Below are 20,571 nucleotides of genomic sequence, written 5' to 3' on the forward strand. Positions count from 1 at the left end.
ATCCACCAATGGGTGTCATTTAGAGCAACTGTTCACAAATTGTTCTGGGAAGTGTGTTGGTCCCTGAGGTCCCTCTGGGTGACCCCCAGGCTAATCTCATGTAGTATTGATGCTTATAATATGAAAATGTCTATATTTTAGTTTCCAGAATGGATGGTTTATGAATAATGTATAATATTTAATAAAACCAGACATTGCCTCATTAATGTCTCATCAAAAGTCGAATGGATCATTCCCTTAAATCTGGCATTTTTGGGTCATGTACTGCATAAGATTGGGTAGATGGATATCCACCCTTTTACCCCACTAAACATTTTAATAATCCAGCGAATCTCAGGATTAATTTCTGGAAGGTTTTAATCACTAATCAGATTAAACTCAACATAAGAAACCTATTGAGTTTATTAATTCATTCGCTTTGCAATGAGTGCTTTTGTTTGCCTGTTACATAAAATGCTTATGAACAAAGCAAAGCTTGCAGGGAGAAAAGGACTTTTGCAAAAGGCACACCACAAAGTAGGATGTCAGAGCTGCTGCTTAGCACATACTCGTTAGCTTGCACTGTTTGAGGCTCCCCACAATATTCGGGGGGGGGGGGGACAGCGATCATTTGGTATGAGAAAATGATGCTGGAAGAATACCCCGTCAGCCTGTGATACCCGGGCGTCACTCTACAGCCAGATCCCAATTCATCCAGAAGGTAAATGATTCCCATTAGTCACCCTATATATGACCTGATAAATTATTTCTATTCACAACAATTATAAAAGCTAAGGTGAACTTGTAACCTCTCTAGGTGATCGCAATAAATCACTAGTTTCGTCCGACCCTGGCATTGTATGCCTGCAGAATCCGCATTGATCTTAAAGCTTCGTCACCGACTTCTAAAAACCGTAATCCCTTGGCCTTTTCCCAAGATGGCATATGCACATATCTTTTTAGACCTGAACGTGACTTGTGTTTCCCATACATGCATTATATGTGCTCTCCTCCTCTTTCTGCATTGGCTGTGGGACATGGTGGGGGTAGACGGGGAAGGAAGTGGACTGGGGGGGAGGTGGGCTTGGAGGTGGAGGGGGCTTGAGTTGGACGGAGCTGGCATGAAGGGGAGTGGATGGAGGGGCTTACCTTTGATGTGTGGGCTTCGTTCAGGGAGAGGCTGATGTAACATCCCTGAAGCAACATCTCTCCTGGAAATGGGGCCAACGGGTTGTCTGAGTCAAGCAGCTGCCTCTGGGAATCATAGACACTGGGCTCTCTGAAAAGTCAGCTTCTGGAAGCTGCCAGAACCCGCGATGGTCCTCGCAACCTTCAACCATTTGCAATCTCGCCTGAGACAATTTGCTGCATTTAGTAGAATCATCCAGGAGAACATTATGCCTTCTCCCTGCCCCCCGAAGCATCCTCAATACGCTCTTTCATGACCTGACCTTGCCTTTCCCTCTCTTCATCCCTAGCTCCCAAGCCCGTCTTCGATGCCCACGTGTCCTGGCCCTGGGGTCCACTCCTATCTCGCACACGCCACCTTCTCCGTTCTCTGCACTGAGGCCAGTGCCTCGTCTCTGGCGATTCTCCAGGACAGTCTAGGTGAGCCCCTCCACTGGCACCTCCTGGAGGTCAGACAATTTACCAATTTCAGCTGGACTTCTGTTACCTAGCAAGGTGCTCCAGGAGGGACGGATGACTGACTGAATGCAGCTGTAAGGGAGACAGAAGGCAGGGCACTTGGAATAGATTCGACCCAGGTGGTGAAGGGACTCGGGCGGTGTGAGTCACTCAGTAAATACCTATTTTCTGGGCATGGGGCTGCAAGGGAAGAAAAGCCACATCACTTGCCTCCAGGGAAATTACCAGGCTATAAAGGAGATTATGGACTTCACCCTCAATCACAGAATTCTTACTGATGTTAATATTTAAATTTACGTAGTTTTTAAAACCCAGGGCAATGGCGTAATTCAATCTTTTATGAAGGAAATTACTCTGATAATGAGGTGGGGAGAGAAATGGGTGGGGAGTTGGTGGAGGACAACTCTGGAAGAGAGTGAGGGAAGTTACAGATTGATTTTGGCAGTATGGGCAAGTGGTAGTGAACAAAATGGCGGTAAGGTGGAGAGGAAAATACATTGGCCAAAGAAAGGGTTTAACATTTCCACGAAAAATTCCTAACGAAGCCCCTCGTTACATATTACAGAGACCCCTTTTTGCCAAATGCATCTTTGTTTTTATAATGCAAATCACAAAGTACTGTAGAATACCTACCAAGGAGACATCGATTCCCTTAATTAAGGTGTATCTATACCAGAGTTATTTTTGACTCTCTTATAATTTGCTGATTCTCTTATCTCCTACTCTGATTTCCCTCTGGCTCATTCTCTCCCATTGCATTTTTCCACCAAATTCTATTTGTGAATCAATTTGTCCCTAAGAATAGAGCAGCCTTTGCAAAAATGTGTTCAGTACACAAAGAATGGAGAGTACAAGCAAGTAAATCAAAGGTGATCCAATTAGTGATTTTTTTTTTTTTCTGGGACAGAGATATTGAGTCTTCATTTATTGTGGGGAAAAATACAGGGCACCAAAAAAAAAAATCCCACGGTTCAGTATCCTTTTTAAATAAAAGTGCAGATGCACTTAGAAAGTTACTTCTTAATCAGCTAACAATGAGGGCTCAGAAGCAGGTGTCTACTGATGAAGGTATTTATAGCAGGCCTAATATGTGATTCTGAAATGCTTTCTCTGTAACCAAATCAACTGAGCAAAGCATAAGTGAACATCACCAAAGCAGTACAAACATCGTTAATATCCTGGAGGGTGTGAAAATAAGAGGGGCTCATTTGATCCCGCTCTGTGGTCCACCATCTTCCAAATCCCCACGAGTGCAGGGGGGGCCTCTAGTTAAGAAGAGTTGGGAGACTTCTGTCCCCTCTTCCACCACAAGGATGTTTCCATCACTGGCCATTGACGCTTTAAGCACAATCTAGAGCCTCACAGAGCTGAAGTGATGAAGTCTTTCCTTTTTCATTCCCATTGATCATAACCTCTCCCCAAGGTGATTCCAGCCACCTCCTCTCCTGGTAACCTGCCTAGGAATCCACCACACTCCAGCATATCCCAGGTCAGCCTGGATGAAGGGTATCCAGCTTTGGGTCAAAGAGTTTCCGGTTCCTTCCTAAACTGGCCCTGGACATCGCTGGACTAAACAATTAGAGAAAAAACACGCCAGTAAATCCCAAAAGCACAAGAAGACATGTGCTCAGTGATTGAATCAAATCACATGAATCGAAGCAGAAAACACTGGGAAATGGGGTTCTTCTAATAACGCCCCACATGGAATGAATGGGTCGCGGTTTGGAAATGACTCACGGCCACTGTGGGGACCAGCACATGGGGTAGAATGTATCCCCTCCCAGCTTGCCACCCAGTTGAGATTTTTGCAGGTAAATGGGCACTTCTTTGGTGTAGTGTAGCTGTTTGCATGACTTGGGTGAAACGTGCTGGGATACCAGGTAGCACGGAGGGCAGAAAGAATTATCGATCTTTCGTCCTTGCTTGTGTCTTGAGGAGCATTGAGCCCTTGAAACCTGTGATGATGAGGAAGACAGGGGTTCAATATTTCACGCAGAGAATCCAAAGAAAAGTTCAACAGCAATGACATCTTCCTGGAGAATATTTTTTACAAAGCTATAAAAGAGGGCACATATCTAGGATCATTGATGCCTTTATTACAGTCTCCAGATAAACTAAGGGAAGATTATAGTCACTATTCCATCATGGCTGGCCTGGCTTCACTTACATTTTGGTTACAGTTTCAAAAAAAAAAAAAAAAACCAACCTTCTGAGCGAGTAAATTTTGTCATTTGTCACAAATACAATGCAAAGCAAAGGCAAAATAGCTATTAAACTCCACAGCCCCATCGCAGCACGCAGAGATTAAGGTTATAAGATAGTTGAAGTCAAAATTGCAACTTGCGTCATAGGTTTCGCGTTGGTTATATATTTTCCTCTCCGCACATCCAACAAGAAACTGCCCAGGAGTTAAAGAAGATGTGTGATAAATATTCACCTCCTTGATGGTGTGCGTCCTGCTTTTTCGGGTTTTATTTTATTTTTCATCACCGGTGCTACAAGCAGCTATGGAAACACTGCACTGCTATAGACCAGGATATTTGTCTGCAGGCAAGAGAAGCCGGTACCAAAGTATGTGTGAGAACAAGAGCCCACAAAATAATGTTTGGAGAAGAGAGAAATGAGGCTACGTTTGGGATAGAAGATTGGTGTCCAGAAAGTAATCAAAGCGAATAGCAAAAAGGAAGCCATTAGAGGATTAACAGCAGAAGAGTGTCTGTGGAAGCCGGAAAAGCGATGGGCATTCTATGGGGCTGGAGAAGGGCGTAGAATCCACCTGCCGAAGCAGAGAAAGCCCAGAAGATCAGTGACACACATCAGTCAATCCCCCCCATCAAAGCACCGGCTTGCCACACTGGTAGAAACAATAACACTATTTTTACCACGTGGCATATTGCGACCGGAAGCTACACCCAACACTACGGTGAATTTCAAGGCACGACATAGTAATGACATTTTTAGAAGGAACTGTAGTTACATATGACTTTAAAAACATAACGAGGGGCGCCTGGGTGGCGCAGTCGGTTAAGCGTCCGACTTCAGCCAGGTCACGATCTCGCGGTCTGTGAGTTCGAGCCCTGCGTCGGGCTCTGGGCGGATGGCTCAGAGCCTGGAGCCTGTTTCCGATTCTGTGTCTCCCTCTCTCTCTGCCCCTCCCCCGTTCATGCTCCGTCTCTCTCTGTCCCAAATATAAATAAAAACGTTGAAAAAAAATTAAAAAAAAAAAAAACCATAACGAAAATTGCAATTTTAGTCGTAAACACGGAGATCAAGACAAAGTGAGTTTGGCCACTTTTAGGCCAGGTTATGGTCCAAGGAAGCTGTTCAGCCTTTCTCTGCATGCAGTTTCCATCACTTGAAAACCAGAGTCTGGAAGAGCCACGTGGCTCAGGCCTGAAATCCTCACTAGAGGACATCTAAATCACTGAGCACAATGATCATGGTGGAGCTGGAAATCCATAGAGAAAGCGGAGGGACCCGTGACAAGCATGAAAACACAAATCTGACCTTTCTCTAACTCTATGGTTCTCTCTACCTGAGACTCCTGTCCCCGCACCCAGGTGATCTGGGGAAAGTTAAAGTAATGTATCGGGTAGGAGCTGTAATCAAGGGTTCCGCAAGCCTGAAATGACACGGAATAATGGGGTGATGACAGAAGGACTGGGTGTTTTAGTTACTTATTGTTGTGTAAGAGGTTACTCCAACACACAAGAACTGAAAACAGTCCTGCCCATGAAGACGTCGGTGGCTCTGGCTCAGGTCCATCATGAGGCTGCGGTCCTCATGCTGGCATGTGCTCTGTCATCTGTAGTCGCAATGGGGTTGAGGATCCACTCGCGACGCTGCTCCCCCACCAGGCTGGCAACCTGCTACTGACTGTGGGCGGGAGCCCCCTTGCGTGCCCTCACCGCACTGCGGCTGACTTTCCTCAAGGTAATGGATTCGAGACAGCAAGTCCAAAGCCGCCATGTCCGGTATGACACGTAAGCTTCCCTCCGCCGTGTGTTCAGTTTACCATGAATACAGAGGTCAGTCCTATTGGCTGTGGGTGGGCTGCAGGGGGCTGGGAGCACCGGGAGGAGAGGATTCCTGGGGCCACCTTGTGGGTTGACCATCACACCGGGCGACATTCCTCAGAAGACACGCTCTACGAGGGACCCTGGAATCTGCACACCAAGGTCCCCTATCCAGCAACACACACATGAAGCTATGCAAAGAACCGTTGAAACACAGGACTCTGAAGTCACTCTCAGGGTAGCTGCCCACACCCCTCACACCTTTGAAAGCCCCCTCTCGGCCAGTTCCTACCACCACGATTTTGTTAAGGTAATATTGTTTCAAAGGAGTTTGTGACTTTGATGCAACACCAGAGTCCCCTGATTGCCAATGACCGTCCAGACGCTGAGTCCACAGACTCCTGCACTCGACCTTGGGCCGACATCACATTACCTCTGCGCCGGGGCCTCTAATCTTTCCTGAGTGTCCTCCCGTCTCTCCCTCACCATACTGTGGGATTTCTATTATTCCATTTTTCCTGGAGATGCCCTTGGAATTCCTTCAAGTGCCTGTCTTGAAACTTGTACCTTCAGTGATTCCTTCTGGCAACAGGCTCTGTTTGAGTGATCACGTCTATTCTTGTGAAGTCACCAGTGACTTCTACTCAAATGAAATCAGTGTCTTCCCCTCTAACGCAGACCTCTGGGACCTCAGCCGAGCCCCAGACCCACCTTCCACCTCCCTGTTGCCAGCTTCCTTTTACGTGTCTCCCAGACTCCTGAAGATCACACTGTCCCCAACATTGCCCCTCACCCTCTCCCGACTGTCAACTGAATAAACTTCTCCTACTCCACCTGACATCTGTGACTTCTCGATGCCTTTGCTTTTGGTACTCCCCACAGAAATCTGGTTTTGTAGTTCATTTTAACCCCAAACGCACTGGAAATCCATCTCATTTTTTTTCATTCTCATTGATCCATGTGTCTGAAGATTCAAAGCTCCTCTACTGATGATGAGCCTAGAGATTGGCCACACTTTAATTCCTCTTCCAAAACACTACCAGAAATGCTTTTGCTGAAAATCCATGTTAAATTGGTAGTATCTTTATAAAGTATGTCGATATTCCGCATTGCCATTAAGATAACATTAAAACCTATTGGCCGGACTCAAGCTCCCCCATGATCAGGGCCCTAGTTACCAAATGACTTTTCCAAATTTATATTCTCATAGCTTTGCCTGCCTTCGTGGGCACTCCCAGCTCCAGAACCTCAATCTCATACACACTCATGCACATACACATACACATCCACACACATATAGTATATATACTGAGGGGCCAGCTCAAGTCACCGGAGCACAGGAGAGACCTGGCCCTGTCCTAGAGGCTTACAGATCCCAGCTCAGCTAGGATAGGGCCCAGAAACAGGGGTCAAGCAAGACGATAGGTTCCTGGCATGCTAATAACATGCCCTTGATTTCTGGTTCTAAAGCAACTCCCCCGAACTTGGGGACTTCTCATTTTAAAGGCTTACTATGCTTGGGACGCCTGGGTGGCTCAGTTAAGCATCTGACTCTTAATTTTGGCTCAGGTCATGATCTCATGGTTTGTGAGTTTGAGCCCAGAGTTGGGCTATGCACTGACAGTGCAGAGTGTGCTTGGGATTCTCTCTCTCTCCCTCCCTCTCTGTCTCTCCCCTGCTCATTCTCTCTCTCTGTCTCTCTTTCCTTTCTCTCTCTCTCTCCCTCCATCCCCTGCTCATTCTCATTCTCTTTCTCTCTTTCTCTCTCTTGTAAATAAAATAAACATTAAAAAATAAAATAAGGCTTGCTACACTTTTTCATAAAGAAAATGTTTGGCCATTATGTATTCATATATACTTTTTTCTGCATTCTGTCTTTCTTCTTCTCTGGGATTCCTGCTGCATGTGCATTAGACCTCTTGACATTGACCCCAAGAACACCTGAGCTTTATTAATTTTTTTAATTTGTTTATTCTGTGCTCTTCAGATTGGATAATTTATCCTTACCAAACTTCAGTTTTACTCTTTTCTTCTGGTATATTTATTCTTCTGAAGGATTCATCTACTGATTTTTTTTTTTATTTCAAATACTCTATTATTCAGTTCATGTGGTTTTACTTGGTCATATCTTATAGTTTCTATTTTTCTGTTGACATTTTATGACTCTAGTCTTTGTACCTTATTTTCCTTCACATCTTTGAGAATAGTTATAACAACTCCCATAAAATTGTCTGCTGATCCCAACATCTGAGTCATCTTGGAGTTATTTATGCATTGATGATGTTTGTCTGTGTATTTTTACTTTGCATGGCTATTAAGTTTTGATTTCACCATAGACATTGTAAAGTTATGTTGTAGGGACTGTGGATTCTGTTACATTCCTCTAGAGAGCATTAGTCTTCCACATCAGCAGACAGTTTACTTAGCAGAAAGCAAATTCATAACTCTGCCTCCCCTGCACAGGTTTATCTCTCTTGTAAACTTAACTAGACCACACCCTCTGCAATTCTTTCTACTCAGGCACATGATTCTTCATTTTCCTCTGGGCATGGTGGCCCTGAAATCTGTCATCTGATTTTTTAGACCAGTATTATTGTCATTTTTCTATCCAATTTCCAGTTTTCCCATAAGGTGGCACTAATGAGTGTGGGGGGGGGTGGGAATCCTTGGGTGAAAAGTTAATTTTTTTTAAAGGTGGAAATCTCACTCACAATCACTTGCTTCTTTCAACTGTCACTCCATTCCATTTTCTTCCTGACGGCGATCACTGTCCAGTGACTTCAGACAATTGTTTTTTTTATCTTTTTCCCTCGAGTTTATGACTCTGTGCGGAAGGGTTGTCCCACACGAGCGGACCTACCGTTTCTGACAATGGAACTTCCTTCATTCTATATGTTTCTTGAGGATCACTTCGGAAGTGAAACACCAAGTGCTGTGTTGCACACACTGACATTTATTCTGTGGTGCAAACAATGTATCTGTTGGGGGTGCAGAGAATTTATACCCAATGGAAGCAAAATGAACCACTTAGAGAATATTAATGTTCAGTTTCTCCATTTTATTCCCAACCACTCTCCTCCGTATCTTCATCCTCCTTACCCGTCACTCACCAAGGCTGCATTCACCGCCCCCCCCATCTTCTTTCTCGTCGGATAGTTGTTATGGGCTGACATCGAGAATTGAAAGGCATATTGTCTCCACTCTCCTGGTTCACTAGAGAACTTTTAAAAAACTGTATGCTATTCACCCTAGGTTTTTCCAAAAGGGAAAGAAAAAGAAAGAAAGAAAGAAAGAAAGAAAGAAAGAAAGAAAGAAAGAAAAGAAAAGAAAGAAAAAAAAGAAAAGAAAAGAAAAGAAAAGAAAAGAAAAGAAAAGAAAAGAAAAGAAAGAAAAAGAATTTTGTTGCTAAGGTGGTGCCCAAAAGTGAAAGGATAAAACTGTCTCATGCTCCCTAGTCCCCCTTTCCCTTCTCACCTTCTCAGGATGGGTGATCCACAGCAGGGGAGCTGCGGGGGTGGGGGGGGGGGGTGTCTTCATGCATCATACTCAAGTGCACCTGTTGTACAATGCCAGACCAGGAAAGAGCCGGGAGAGGAGTGGGGGTCGGGGGTGGGGAGGAGTGTCCCAGGGTGTGACAAGAACCACAGACTCTTTCTGAGACCAGCTAGCACTCCCGGGACCCTCTTCCACAATCTGTGCCCAGGAGCGGAGGGATGTTAGTTTCACCGATTCCGTTCCTCAAGGTTGTCCTTCCTGCCGAAGTCTGAGGGGAATCAGACTTTACGAGTAACTTCCCTCTAGGACTGAGCCAAAGAGGCCAGAACTCACGACATCTTCAAGTTACATAGGGAAAGACCTTCAACTTTATTTTGTCTGATTATATTAGTCAGTACAAAACATGTCTATTCATGATATATTTTGCACTAAAACTGTATGTATTCTCTCTCTAGACAGTGTTGTGGTGGCCTGGGTCGCTTTATCTCTGAAGGCTGAAGTCATCAAAAGAGGGACTTGGTGCCCCTCGGTGAAAATCTGCCTCATCTTTTCCACATTAAACCCTCCCTACATCAATCACTGCCCTGGCCGTAGCTGGGACTGTCTCCGTATCAATACTACCGAGAGCCCTACGAATTTCATCGAAATTCCCCCTTTAGGGGAAAACATGGAATTCACCCACTCAGTTTCTTTTTCTTTGGCACACGAGGAGTTAAGCGCCAGATAACTTCAGAATGTCAATTAAAAAGGGATAGTGTCCGCTTAATCACAGGGCTTTTCCTATCTATTTTTTCCAGTAGTTACTTTAAAACTGCTAACTTCAAATCACAGTCCGGTGCTGTCTTCAGAAGTTCACTCAATCAAAAGCCAAGTGCTGAGTAATCAAAGATCTTAAATCACTGGAAGTTCTAACCCTAACCACGAGAGGATTAAAAATCCACTAGCCAGAACTCAGTTCTTCGATCCGGCCAGTGCCAATGCATAATGAGAAATCCCTAAAACCCCAGATCACAGCCGTGTCCTTGCCCACCGCAGAACTAAGTGGAAAACCTCTTTAATTCCTTAAGAGATCCTATCTGCCTGATGAAAATAGGTATTGGCTTCTGTGTAGCCTGATTAGAAGAATAGGGGAGGATTAGCAAGGATGCAAGAGAAAAGCTGGGCCTTGCTCATTTACATGGCATCACTACTGACAGGTGATGTTAACAGAAGGGAGGGGCTCCAAGGCAAGCTGAATTAAAGCAGCATTTACGACCCCGGTTATAGAGAGATTAAGATCCATTTATTTCGCCATATCCAATTTTTAAAATCTATTCAGCACTTTGATGCTTCCTCATTTCGTTATCTGTCACCGACAGCCAAGCTGTTTGGAGAGATGTTTATTTTCATTCAGAACAAACTGTCAACTGATTGTGACTCAAATGTTTAAGTGTTTGCAGCAATTGTCTCTTCCTGCGTGTTGGGATGAATGAAAATTACTCCTATTTACTTAGAGTGTAAATATCTAAACTCCCACGTTCCTCAGCACTCTGTCCTTGCTTACTTATCGCCATATAATGTGTATATACAGTACGTTATAGTACAGACACACATATGCCACGTGTGTGCTAAAAATGCATACGAGACACAGGACAGCAGAGCACCATTTGACAGTAGATCATTTACTGAAATAATCTCCCATTTTGAAATATCACGTCTTGAATAAGTCTGTACGCATTTAGCATTACGATTGGATGTTAGAATTCTCCAGAAGGAATAAACCTTCAGAACGATCTTAGATTCTCTTGGAATCTCTTCAGTAGAATTTGGGATTATAGAATATCTTTGCCTCCTCTGGGGCTCCTGTCACTCGCTCCCTTTGAAAGCGTTTTTTTTAAAGGTGTCAATGGTTTGAATAATTTACTAACTGTAAGTTATTGTAATAATTGCAAAGCGCAAAGTTACTTTCAACGAATAACAAGTAACAAATCCTATTCGAAAATTCCTTGTTCGACATTAGCCTACAAGCAAAATGCCTATCCATTTGGGATTTCGTTTTCAACTCTATCCTTTTAAACAAAATTGATTTCTTTGCCCAGACTGTTAGCTCTAAATTCAGAATACTTCGCTATAGGATAAGAATATCATCCTGGGGCGTCTGGGTGACTCAGTCGGTTAAGCGTCCGACTTCGGCTCAGGTCACTGTTCATGCGTTCGAGCCCCTTGTCGGGCTCTGTGCTGACAGCTCGGAGCCTGGAGCCTGCTTCGGATTCTGTGTCTCCCTCCCTCTCTGCCCCTCCCCACCCCACACTCTGTCTGTCTCCAATAAACACTAAAAATTTTTAATTTAAAAAAGAATATCATCCTGTACGAAGGCTTTAAGATATAGTGCGTTTGGTAGCACGTCTTTTAAGAAAAGTCTTAACTCAAGGTCACAAAGATTTTTCTCCTGTTTTCCACTGGACACATTATAGTTTTACGTTTTGCATGTGAATCTGTGATCCATTTAAAATTAAGTTTTGTGTCTTACATGAGGTGGTTGAGAGTTTGGTTGGTTTTCATTGTTATTTTTTTTTCCGCCTGTTAATGTCTGTATTCTTTTGCTAATGCTACCATAGCGACATAACAAACAGGCTGAGTGGCTTAAACAACAGAAATTTACGTTTTCACAGTTCTGGAGGCTGGAGGTCCCCGATCAAGATGTGGGCAGGTTTTGTTTTTTCCAGGTCCTCTCTCCTTGGTGTGCAAACAGCTGTCTCCTCACTGGGTCCTCACGTGGTCTGTGTTGTCTGTGTCCCGATCTCCTCTTCTTATCACACTGGTCATGGACTTGGAGCCCACCCACCTGACCTCACTTTACCTTAATTACCTACCTGAAGTCCCTCACTCCAAATGCAGTCACGTTCTGAGATCCTACAGTTAGGACTTTAGCGTAAGAATTTGCAGGGGGACATAGCTCGGGCCGGAACACTATCCAATAGCTTTGACAACGTTTGTCGTAAGACTCTTTTTCTCCAAGAATTCCCCGTACGCCTTTCCTGAAAATTTGTGCCCACGTCTGTGTAGTCTTATGTCTAAATTCTGTATTCTGTTCCCTTGACCGACCAGCCTATGATTACACTCACACAACATTATCTCAGTTAATGTGATTCTATAGTAGCTGTTGGCATTAGGTAGCATGTGTTCCCCAACCCTCTTTCCCTTTTGAACATTGCTGTGGCTGGTTTGTATATAAACTTCAGAACTCCTTTGTCAGTTGGCACAAAATAGTGTGCTGTATTGTCGATTGGCATCACACTGAATCTATATATTCTTCTGGGGAGAATTGACATTTGAATACGACCCATGACATTTGAGCAATATTAAAATATCATAGCGCTCCCAGTTCCATGAGCAAGGTGTATCTTTCATCATGTTAGGCCTTCCTTGATCTATCTCAATATTGTCCACTGTATGCAAGACTTGCAAATCTTCTGTAAATTTTATCGCAAAGCATTTCATGCTTTTACAATGCCATAAATCCTATTTTTATTTATTTTTTTTAAATTTCTGATGGCTTGGAACTAGAAGGTCAAAATACAATTGCTTTTGGCATGCTGTCCTTGTGTGCAATCACCTTGCTAAAACATTTATCAGTTGTTGTTGTTGTTTTGTAGATTCCATCAGATTTCTACAGTGACAATCCTGATATCTGAGAATAAAGATGATTTACTTTTGTTTTTGCAATTGAGATGCTTTTTTTTATTTATTCTTTTCTTATTAGTATTGCACTAGCTAAAACTCTCAGTGTACTTTGAATAGAAGTGATGAGAACAGGCATCATTTCCTTATTTCTGATTATAGAGAGAGAGCATTAATTTTCCCAACATTAAGTGTGATGTTAGCTTCAGTGATGATGTGACATTAAGGTATGATGGAGGATTTCTACGGCTGGCATTTCAAGTTCAGGATGTTGCCTTCTCTTTTTAGTTGCTGGGAGCATTTATCAGTAATGAATATTAAATATTGTCAAAGAGTTTTCTGTTCCTGTTGAGATGACCTCGTTTCTCTAATTTAGCTTTTTAATATCGTGAATGATATTGATTGATTTTAAATGTTGGAGCATCCTTGAATTCCTGCAAGAAACCCCACATGGTCATGATATATTGTCATTTAGTATATTGATGATTTGATTTATCAATAATGCGTTGAAAAAATAATGCATTGATTTATGTATCAATTTTCATGAGAGATTTTAATACACGGTTTTCCATGTTTACACTGTTTTTGTCTACTGTTATAATCAGAGTAATCCTGTCTTCACAGAAGAAATTGGGAAATGTTACCTCATTTTCATTTTTTGGAACACTTTGCAGTGAAGTTAGTATTATAAATACCACGTGCTTAAGGAAGACTTATGTTCACCAATGAAGCCATGTGGCTCTGGGATTTTCTCCATAGAAAGATTTTTAAGGTAAAATTTAATGTTTTAATAGGGCTACTGAAGTTATCTATTACATCTGGAGTAGGTATCATAGTCTGTGTCTTTCAATAAATTTTTCCATTTTCTCTAAGTTGTGACAACTAACAGTATAAATTAGTTCATGTTAAACGTGTATCTTCCACAGATATTTATCATATTGATTTATCAGCTACAGATATTTTAAATATCTACAGATCTTTATCTAAATATGCTTTTAACGTCTGTAAAATCTAGAGTGATGTGCTCTCATTCCAGGTAATGGCAGTTTGTGTCTTCTCTCTTCTTCCCTTAAAAATCGGCTGTATTTTAGTTCATTCTGAAATCTGTAGCACTAACCCTTTCTGGCCATTTCCCTTGCTGAGCTGTGAGGTCCTACGCCTACGGTGGAAGTCGAGGCATTCCAGCCATCACTCATTTATCTAACTGCAATTACAGTGTATCTCCAGCAATGTCAGAATTGCTAACTCTCAACCATGGGAAACAATTCTATCAGCCTGTACGTCGTGCTTACGTACACTTTCTTTTGTTTTTGGTTTTCCAGGTTCCACTCCTTTTCAAATGAACTAGTTCAGTGCTATTTCCCTGACCCCATTCAATGAAGCTTTTTTGTACATGTGTCATACAAATTATTTTGTCACGTTCTGTATTCTATGCTGGGATTCCTAGACCCAAAGGATTCCTTACGAATTTGTATATACTGAGGTTCACTCTTTGTGTTCTGAAGGTCTCAGTTTTGATGAATGTGTAGTATCATGGATGTGCTATCATAGTGTCATACAGAATAGTTTTGATGACCTAAAATACCCTCTGTATTTCATGTATTTAATATTCATCCCTCTTTTTTCTCATGACAATTCATCTTTCTACTATCTTGAAATGTTTGCCTTTCCCAGAATATATATGATTGGAATCACAGTATATAGCCTTTACGGATTAGTTTCTTTTTTTCTAAGTTTGTTTGTTTGTTTGTTTGTTTGTTTGTTTGTTTGTTTAGAGAGACAGAGAGGGAGAGCAAGAGAGGGACAGAGAGAGAGAGTGAGAGAGAGAGAATCCCAAGCAGGTTCCTCACTGTCAGTGTAGAGCCCACTCCGGGGCTTGAACCCACGAGCAGTGAGATCATGACCTAAACCAAAACCAAGAGTTGGATGGATGTCGAACAGACTGAGCCAAACCAGGCACCCCCAGACTGGTTTCTTTCTTCATCTCACACATTTAAGATGCCTCCATGTATTTTCATAGTTTGATAACTCATTTCTTTTTATCGCTGGATAATGTGTCTTTTGTAGTTTGCTTATCCATTACATAGAGTCATCTTGGCTCCTAGTTTGGTGGTTATGAATAAATGTGTTATAAGAATCCACATCGAAGTCATTGTGTTGGTATAGATTCCAGATTAGTTGGCTAAATACCTAGGAGAGATAATACTGGATCGTATGGAAAGATTACGTCTGACTTTGTAAGAAACCGCCGACTGTCTTCCAAAGTGGCCGTAAGGTTTTGTTCTCCATGATGAATGACAGTCCCCATCGCTCTGCATTCTTGCCGGCATTTGATATTGTCAGATTCCTGTTTTGTGTTGATCTATTGCCATTCTAATAGGTATGCAGTGGTGCTTCTGCTATCTTGATTTACTGATTTCTTATTGGCATCTTTTCCTATGTGCATTTTCCAAAAGTGACTTCTTTGATAAAGCATCTGTTCAGATATTTTGCCCACTTTATATTTTTTGACTTTTGGGACTTCGCTAAATGTTTTGGACACAAATGCTAAATCAGAAATGTGTTTCACAAACATTTTCTACATCTGTGGCCTGTTGTTTCTTGTCTTGTTTTTTTTTTTTTTTTCCTTTCCAAGATTTTAAATTCAAGTTCATGATCGCATACTGTCATATTGGTCTGTGGCCTATGTTTCATTATTTTTACACTGTCTTTTGCCTAAAAGACATGTTAATACATTTTAATACATTATAACTTAGCAATGTTTTATTTCATGGATTGTGCTTTTTGTGTTGTATCTAAAATCTCATTACCTCACCAAGGTCATAACATTTTATCCCAGAATTTTATTGTCCTCAAAGTTTCATTGTTTTGTAGTTTACATATAGGTCTATGACCTACTCTGAGTTAATTTTAGTGAAAAGTGAAGATGTGGTAACTACAGTTTAATGTCTGATCTTTGTAATCATGTCATCTTTAGATTGTTTGTGGCTGACCTGGCCTGGATAGGGATTTATAAATTTTGCCATTTTTTTTTCAAAGAACAAAATTTTCATCTTGTTAATTTCTTCCTATAGTTTTCCAGTTTTCCATTTCTTTTTTTATTTTTTTTTAATTTTTTTTAATGTTTATTTTTTATTTTTGAGACAGAGAGAGATAGAGCATGAACGGGGGAGGGTCAGAGAGAGAGGGAGACACAGAGTCTGAAGCAGGCTCCAGGCTCTGAGCTGTCAGCACAGAGCCCGACGCGGGGCTCGAACTCACGGACCGTGAGATCATGACCTGAGCCAAAGTCGGGCACTTAACCGACTGAGCCACCCAGGCGCCCCAACCAGTTTTCCATTTCAATGATTTCTTCTCCAACTCTGATTATTTATTTGATTCCACTTGCTTTCGGCTTAAATTGGTCTTCTCTCTGTAGCTTCTCAAAGTGAAAGCTTAGACTCTTGGTTTTTGATCATTGTTACTTATAATTTATGCATTCAATGCTATAAATTTCCCTCTAAGCACAGCTTTTACTGCATCCGCCAAGTTCTGCTTGTTTTCCATATTCATTCAATCTAGTGTATTAAAATCCATTTTAAGATGCTTTCTTTAATTTGTGTATTCTTTGGGAGTGTGTTTCATTTCCAAATATTCAGGAATTTTCCAGCTATCTTTCTGTTACTGACTCCTAGTCTAATCTCACTGTGTCCTGGGAACACGATTTGTATGATTTCTGTTGTCTTAAATTTGTTAGGGTATAATTTATTGGCAGAATCTATTTTGGTGAAGGGTCCATGAAAGCTTGAGAAGAACATGTAGTCTGTTTTTTGGGATGAGATAATCTATAAATGTCAGTGACACTGGGTAGTCAATACCGTTGTTCAGGTCAATGCTGTCCTTACTGACTTGTTCTTCGTTTTGTTTGCTTGATTTGGTTTTGGTCTGCTTAATCTATCAATGACTAAAAGACAGACATTGAAGTCTCCAACTATGACAATAAAGTTGCTATTTGTTCAGTATGATCTGTTTTTGCCTCACATGTCTTGAGTCTGTTGTTACCTCTACACATACAAGGGTTGTTATCTTGGTTTGAAAAACTGGCCCCTTCATCATTACATAATAACACTCTTTGTCCCTTAGGATCTACATCACTTGAAACCAATGGAGTTCCTTAAGTTTTCTTTTGAAATATGCTTTGTCCAGGTTAGATAAGCTCTATTAAGTCTTTTTCCATGGAAAACAGGTCTTTTTTTCATCCAGAAAGCACAGGGATTATTCCTTCCTTTTCCCTGCCACCGATCTGAGAAAGATCCTCACTGTAAGGAACCGGAAGAGTGCCTAGAGGCAAAACCCAGGCAGGGCGCGTCCCCTCTGTCGCTTACATTCAGTCTCATCAATTTGTCAACTTTTCTAGGTAAGCTTTCCTACCAGTTTATGGCTCTAACACCTGCTGCCCCCGGTCAGTGGATCCCAGCTCTGACTTTCGGATTCTTCTCCCTGTCCAGATTTCACAGTGCCGGCTTGCCCAGAAACCCTTGTTCTCTGATGGGCCCGAGAAAAGTAGCCACATTTTTGTTTGTTCGCCTGTTTTGTTGGTATAAAAACTGATATGACAGCTTCCAAACTCTTTACATCTTGTGGCTTAAGCCACAAATCTATAATAACTTTCTAAATTTCTTTTCTGATAATTCTAATATCTTTCTTAATTCTGGGTTAGTTTTAGTGGATTGAATGGGTTGTATTGTCCTGCTTCTTTGCATACTGATATCACACATGTCTACCTTACCTTTTTTTTTAGGTACTGGATATTCTTGCATTCTTCTAATATTTTTAAATTTCCTTTTTGCAAATTTCTTGTAAATCCTTGGATTTTTTTTTTTCAGGTCTCCCTTTCAAGATCTGCTGGAATGGCCCAGAGTAGTATTGAGGTAGATCTGCATTTTCTCCATTACAAAGGGAGCATCCTTTTGATGCTCTACTTGATGGCCTTTGGGTGATGAGATTTCACAGTCTGTCTGTGGGAACAGGTAGTATTCCTCACCCTGTTCGGGTGTTTGGCACGTTTCCTTCTAAACCATTCACGTGGTTCTTTTCCTCTCTCTTATAGTTTCTTCATCCACAGGCAGGGATCAGCACCTTCTGAGTATGTGAGGACGCCATTTGCAGATCCAAAGTTCTCCTGGACACTCTCTCGCCTCAGGACTCTGAATATAAAGACAGATACCATATGTTTTCATCCTATGTGGATCCTGAGAAACTTAACAGAAGAACCATGGGGGAGGGGAAAGAAAAAAAAAAGGTTAGAGAGGGAGGGAGCCAAAACATAAGACTCTTAAAAACTGAGAACAAACTGAGGATTGATGGGGGGGTGGGAGGGAGAGGTGGGTGGGTGAAGGGTACTGAGGAGGGCCCCTGTTGGGATGAGCACTGTGTGTTGTATGGAAAACAATTTGACAATAAATTTCATATTAAAAAAAATAAATTCTATCTGTCTTGATTTTCCTAGATTTTCAGGTCCTTCTGTTGGACTCAGGGACCCACCAGGTTCCTCTGGATTCCCCTTCCCTGCGCCATGGTCTGGAAACTCTTAGGGCAATCACTGGACTCGCCTTGTTTGCTTCTAGTCCTCAGGAATCACTGTTCTTTATTGCCTGTTGTCCAGTGTCTTAAAAAAACGGTCGCTTTACAGGGGCGCCTGGGTGGCTTGGTCATTTAAGCGTCCAGGCTCAGGTCATGATCTCGTGGTTCGTTGGTTCAAGGCCTATGTCGAGCTCTATGCTGACAGCTCGGAGCCCAGAGCCTGCTTCGGATTCTGTGTCTCCCTCTCTCTGCCCCTCCCCGGCTGGTGCTCGGCCTCTCTGTCTCTCAACAATAAATAAATGTTAATTTTTTTTTAATGGTTGCTTTACATACTTTGTCCATTTGTTGTTGTGGTTTTAGAAGAAGTTAAATCCAGTTACTCCATCTTGGGTGGAAGCATGCATCCCCGTTTTTACGTATTTTTATCTAATTCGGGACATTCCGTAAAAGTCCCTTTGCTTGTAATTTAAAAATAAATACTGAGGGAGAAGGAATTTTTGTGTGTTTTGTTCCAGACACTTAGCATTTGCTGAGATCAGGAAAGATTTGCTGAATAAATTTGGTATTTGAGGTTGGGAGGGCTTAGCAATGTCCCAATATTTCTCTTTAAGGTCATCACATGAAAAGAATCAGTTTTATACATCTAACTTGATAATGAGAAGACTTCTTTTACTACATATGTAAGCTTTAAAAAAGCTGAGTAATTGCATAGACGCAATTTCACAACCTTGCTTCATCACTTACTCTATCTTTAAACGTGATCAGCTGTCAGAAATCCCTGCCTGGCACCCACTGATGTTGGAATTAAAGTCAGTTAGTCAATTAACTAGTTGATTAATTAAAGTCATGGACTGAATTGTGTCCCCTAAAAATTCATAGGTTGGAGCCTAACCCCCTGTGTGATGGTGTTAGAAGGTGGAGTTTGTGGAGGGTAATTAAGGTTAGATGAGGTCTTGAGGGCGGGGCCCCACAGTAGGATTGGCGCCCTCGGAAGAAGAGACACCGGAGATCTTGCTTCCTCTCTTTCTGCCATGTGAGGACACCGTAAGCAGGTGGCCAACCGTAAGCCAGGAGGAGGGTTGTCACCAGAACTTGACGGTGCTGGCATTGTGGTCTCCATTTCTAGCCTCCACAACTGTGATGGGACAAATTTCTGTAGTTTCATTTGCCTTGCCCACGGTACGTGGTTATGACAGCCTGAGCCGATGCATACACTTTGGTGGCAACACTTTGTACATTGTGCTTCCTGTATAGAGAGTAAGATGGGTTCCTCAGGCCATCTGTATTCTGCTAAAGGACACAGTCCTCTGCCAGGCTAAAGGAGGGAGCAGCAGGGGTAGAGAATTTTCACACTCCTGGGAGTAACCCCTGTGTGGCGTTCTCTGGGCAGAGCATTTGGGAGGGAAATGTTGGCACAAAGGAGGCACCGTCTTTAGACTCACTTCCAAAGAGATGTTGGATGGACCGTGCCCTGAGTGCACCCAGGGGCTGAGGCGCAGCAGGCCGGATGAAGTAGCCACTTTTCAATCCCGTCTCCAGTCGCACGAATAATTTGAAAGGATGAAGTGTGAATGCATGGACAGGAGCAGCTGGAATCCTCCCCCGGTCTGTAGTCAACCTTGTCTCCATGGACAGCTGTGACCTTGAAACCACGGGTTGTTATGCCCCATCATCTCCTTTCTGTCGCACTTCCTACACCTGGGAGCGTGGAGTGGCCATCAAGGACTCTGACATGCATTTCTGTTCTCCTTTTTCTCAAGGCCACTCTCTGTTTTCTAAAAACATCTATAGTTTTCTCTACTTTGCCAGACCCATCTCACATGAAAGGTTAAATTCTCTTCGAAAACTCACAACTATGGTGTTTTAATTTCCAGGTTACAGACGCTCCAGCATGATCACAGACAAATACCGCTTTTAAAAACGCCATTAAATATTGATTCATTTACTTGACTGAGAAAATGTCCCTGCCTATCTATGAATTTTAGAAAGGACTTTTTCCCCCATAAAGCCTAATACTAACAACAACAAGAGCAACAACAACAAACAATCAACAAGCAGACATCTCAGCTTTCGGGGAGAACCCAGGCGTAAACAGGGCACCTCCCCAGTCTAAGACTGACTGCTGGCTGGGGACGCAGGGCCTGAGTCTCCTCTTTGTGACCAAAATAGCGTGAAGGGGCTGGGGTTATCTGGTCCCCAACTGTGTGGTTTG

At 42.4% G+C, this 20,571-nt stretch overlaps 1 long non-coding RNA gene across 1 annotated transcript; it reads left to right on the forward strand.

Annotated features, from left to right (window-relative positions):
• The first annotated feature begins 523 nt into the window (after window positions 1-523).
• Window positions 524-18,043, forward strand: LOC121040805 (uncharacterized). The gene is made up of 3 exons (XR_005795457.1): window positions 524-700; window positions 1,458-1,587; window positions 17,887-18,043. It is a non-coding gene; the product is annotated as an uncharacterized LOC121040805 (long non-coding RNA).
• Window positions 18,044-20,571: the final 2,528 nt, after the last annotated feature.

Source organism: Herpailurus yagouaroundi, unplaced genomic scaffold (assembly GCF_014898765.1).
Source record: "Herpailurus yagouaroundi ecotype Mexico unplaced genomic scaffold, PumYag 29, whole genome shotgun sequence".
NCBI lineage: Eukaryota > Metazoa > Chordata > Mammalia > Carnivora > Felidae > Herpailurus > Herpailurus yagouaroundi.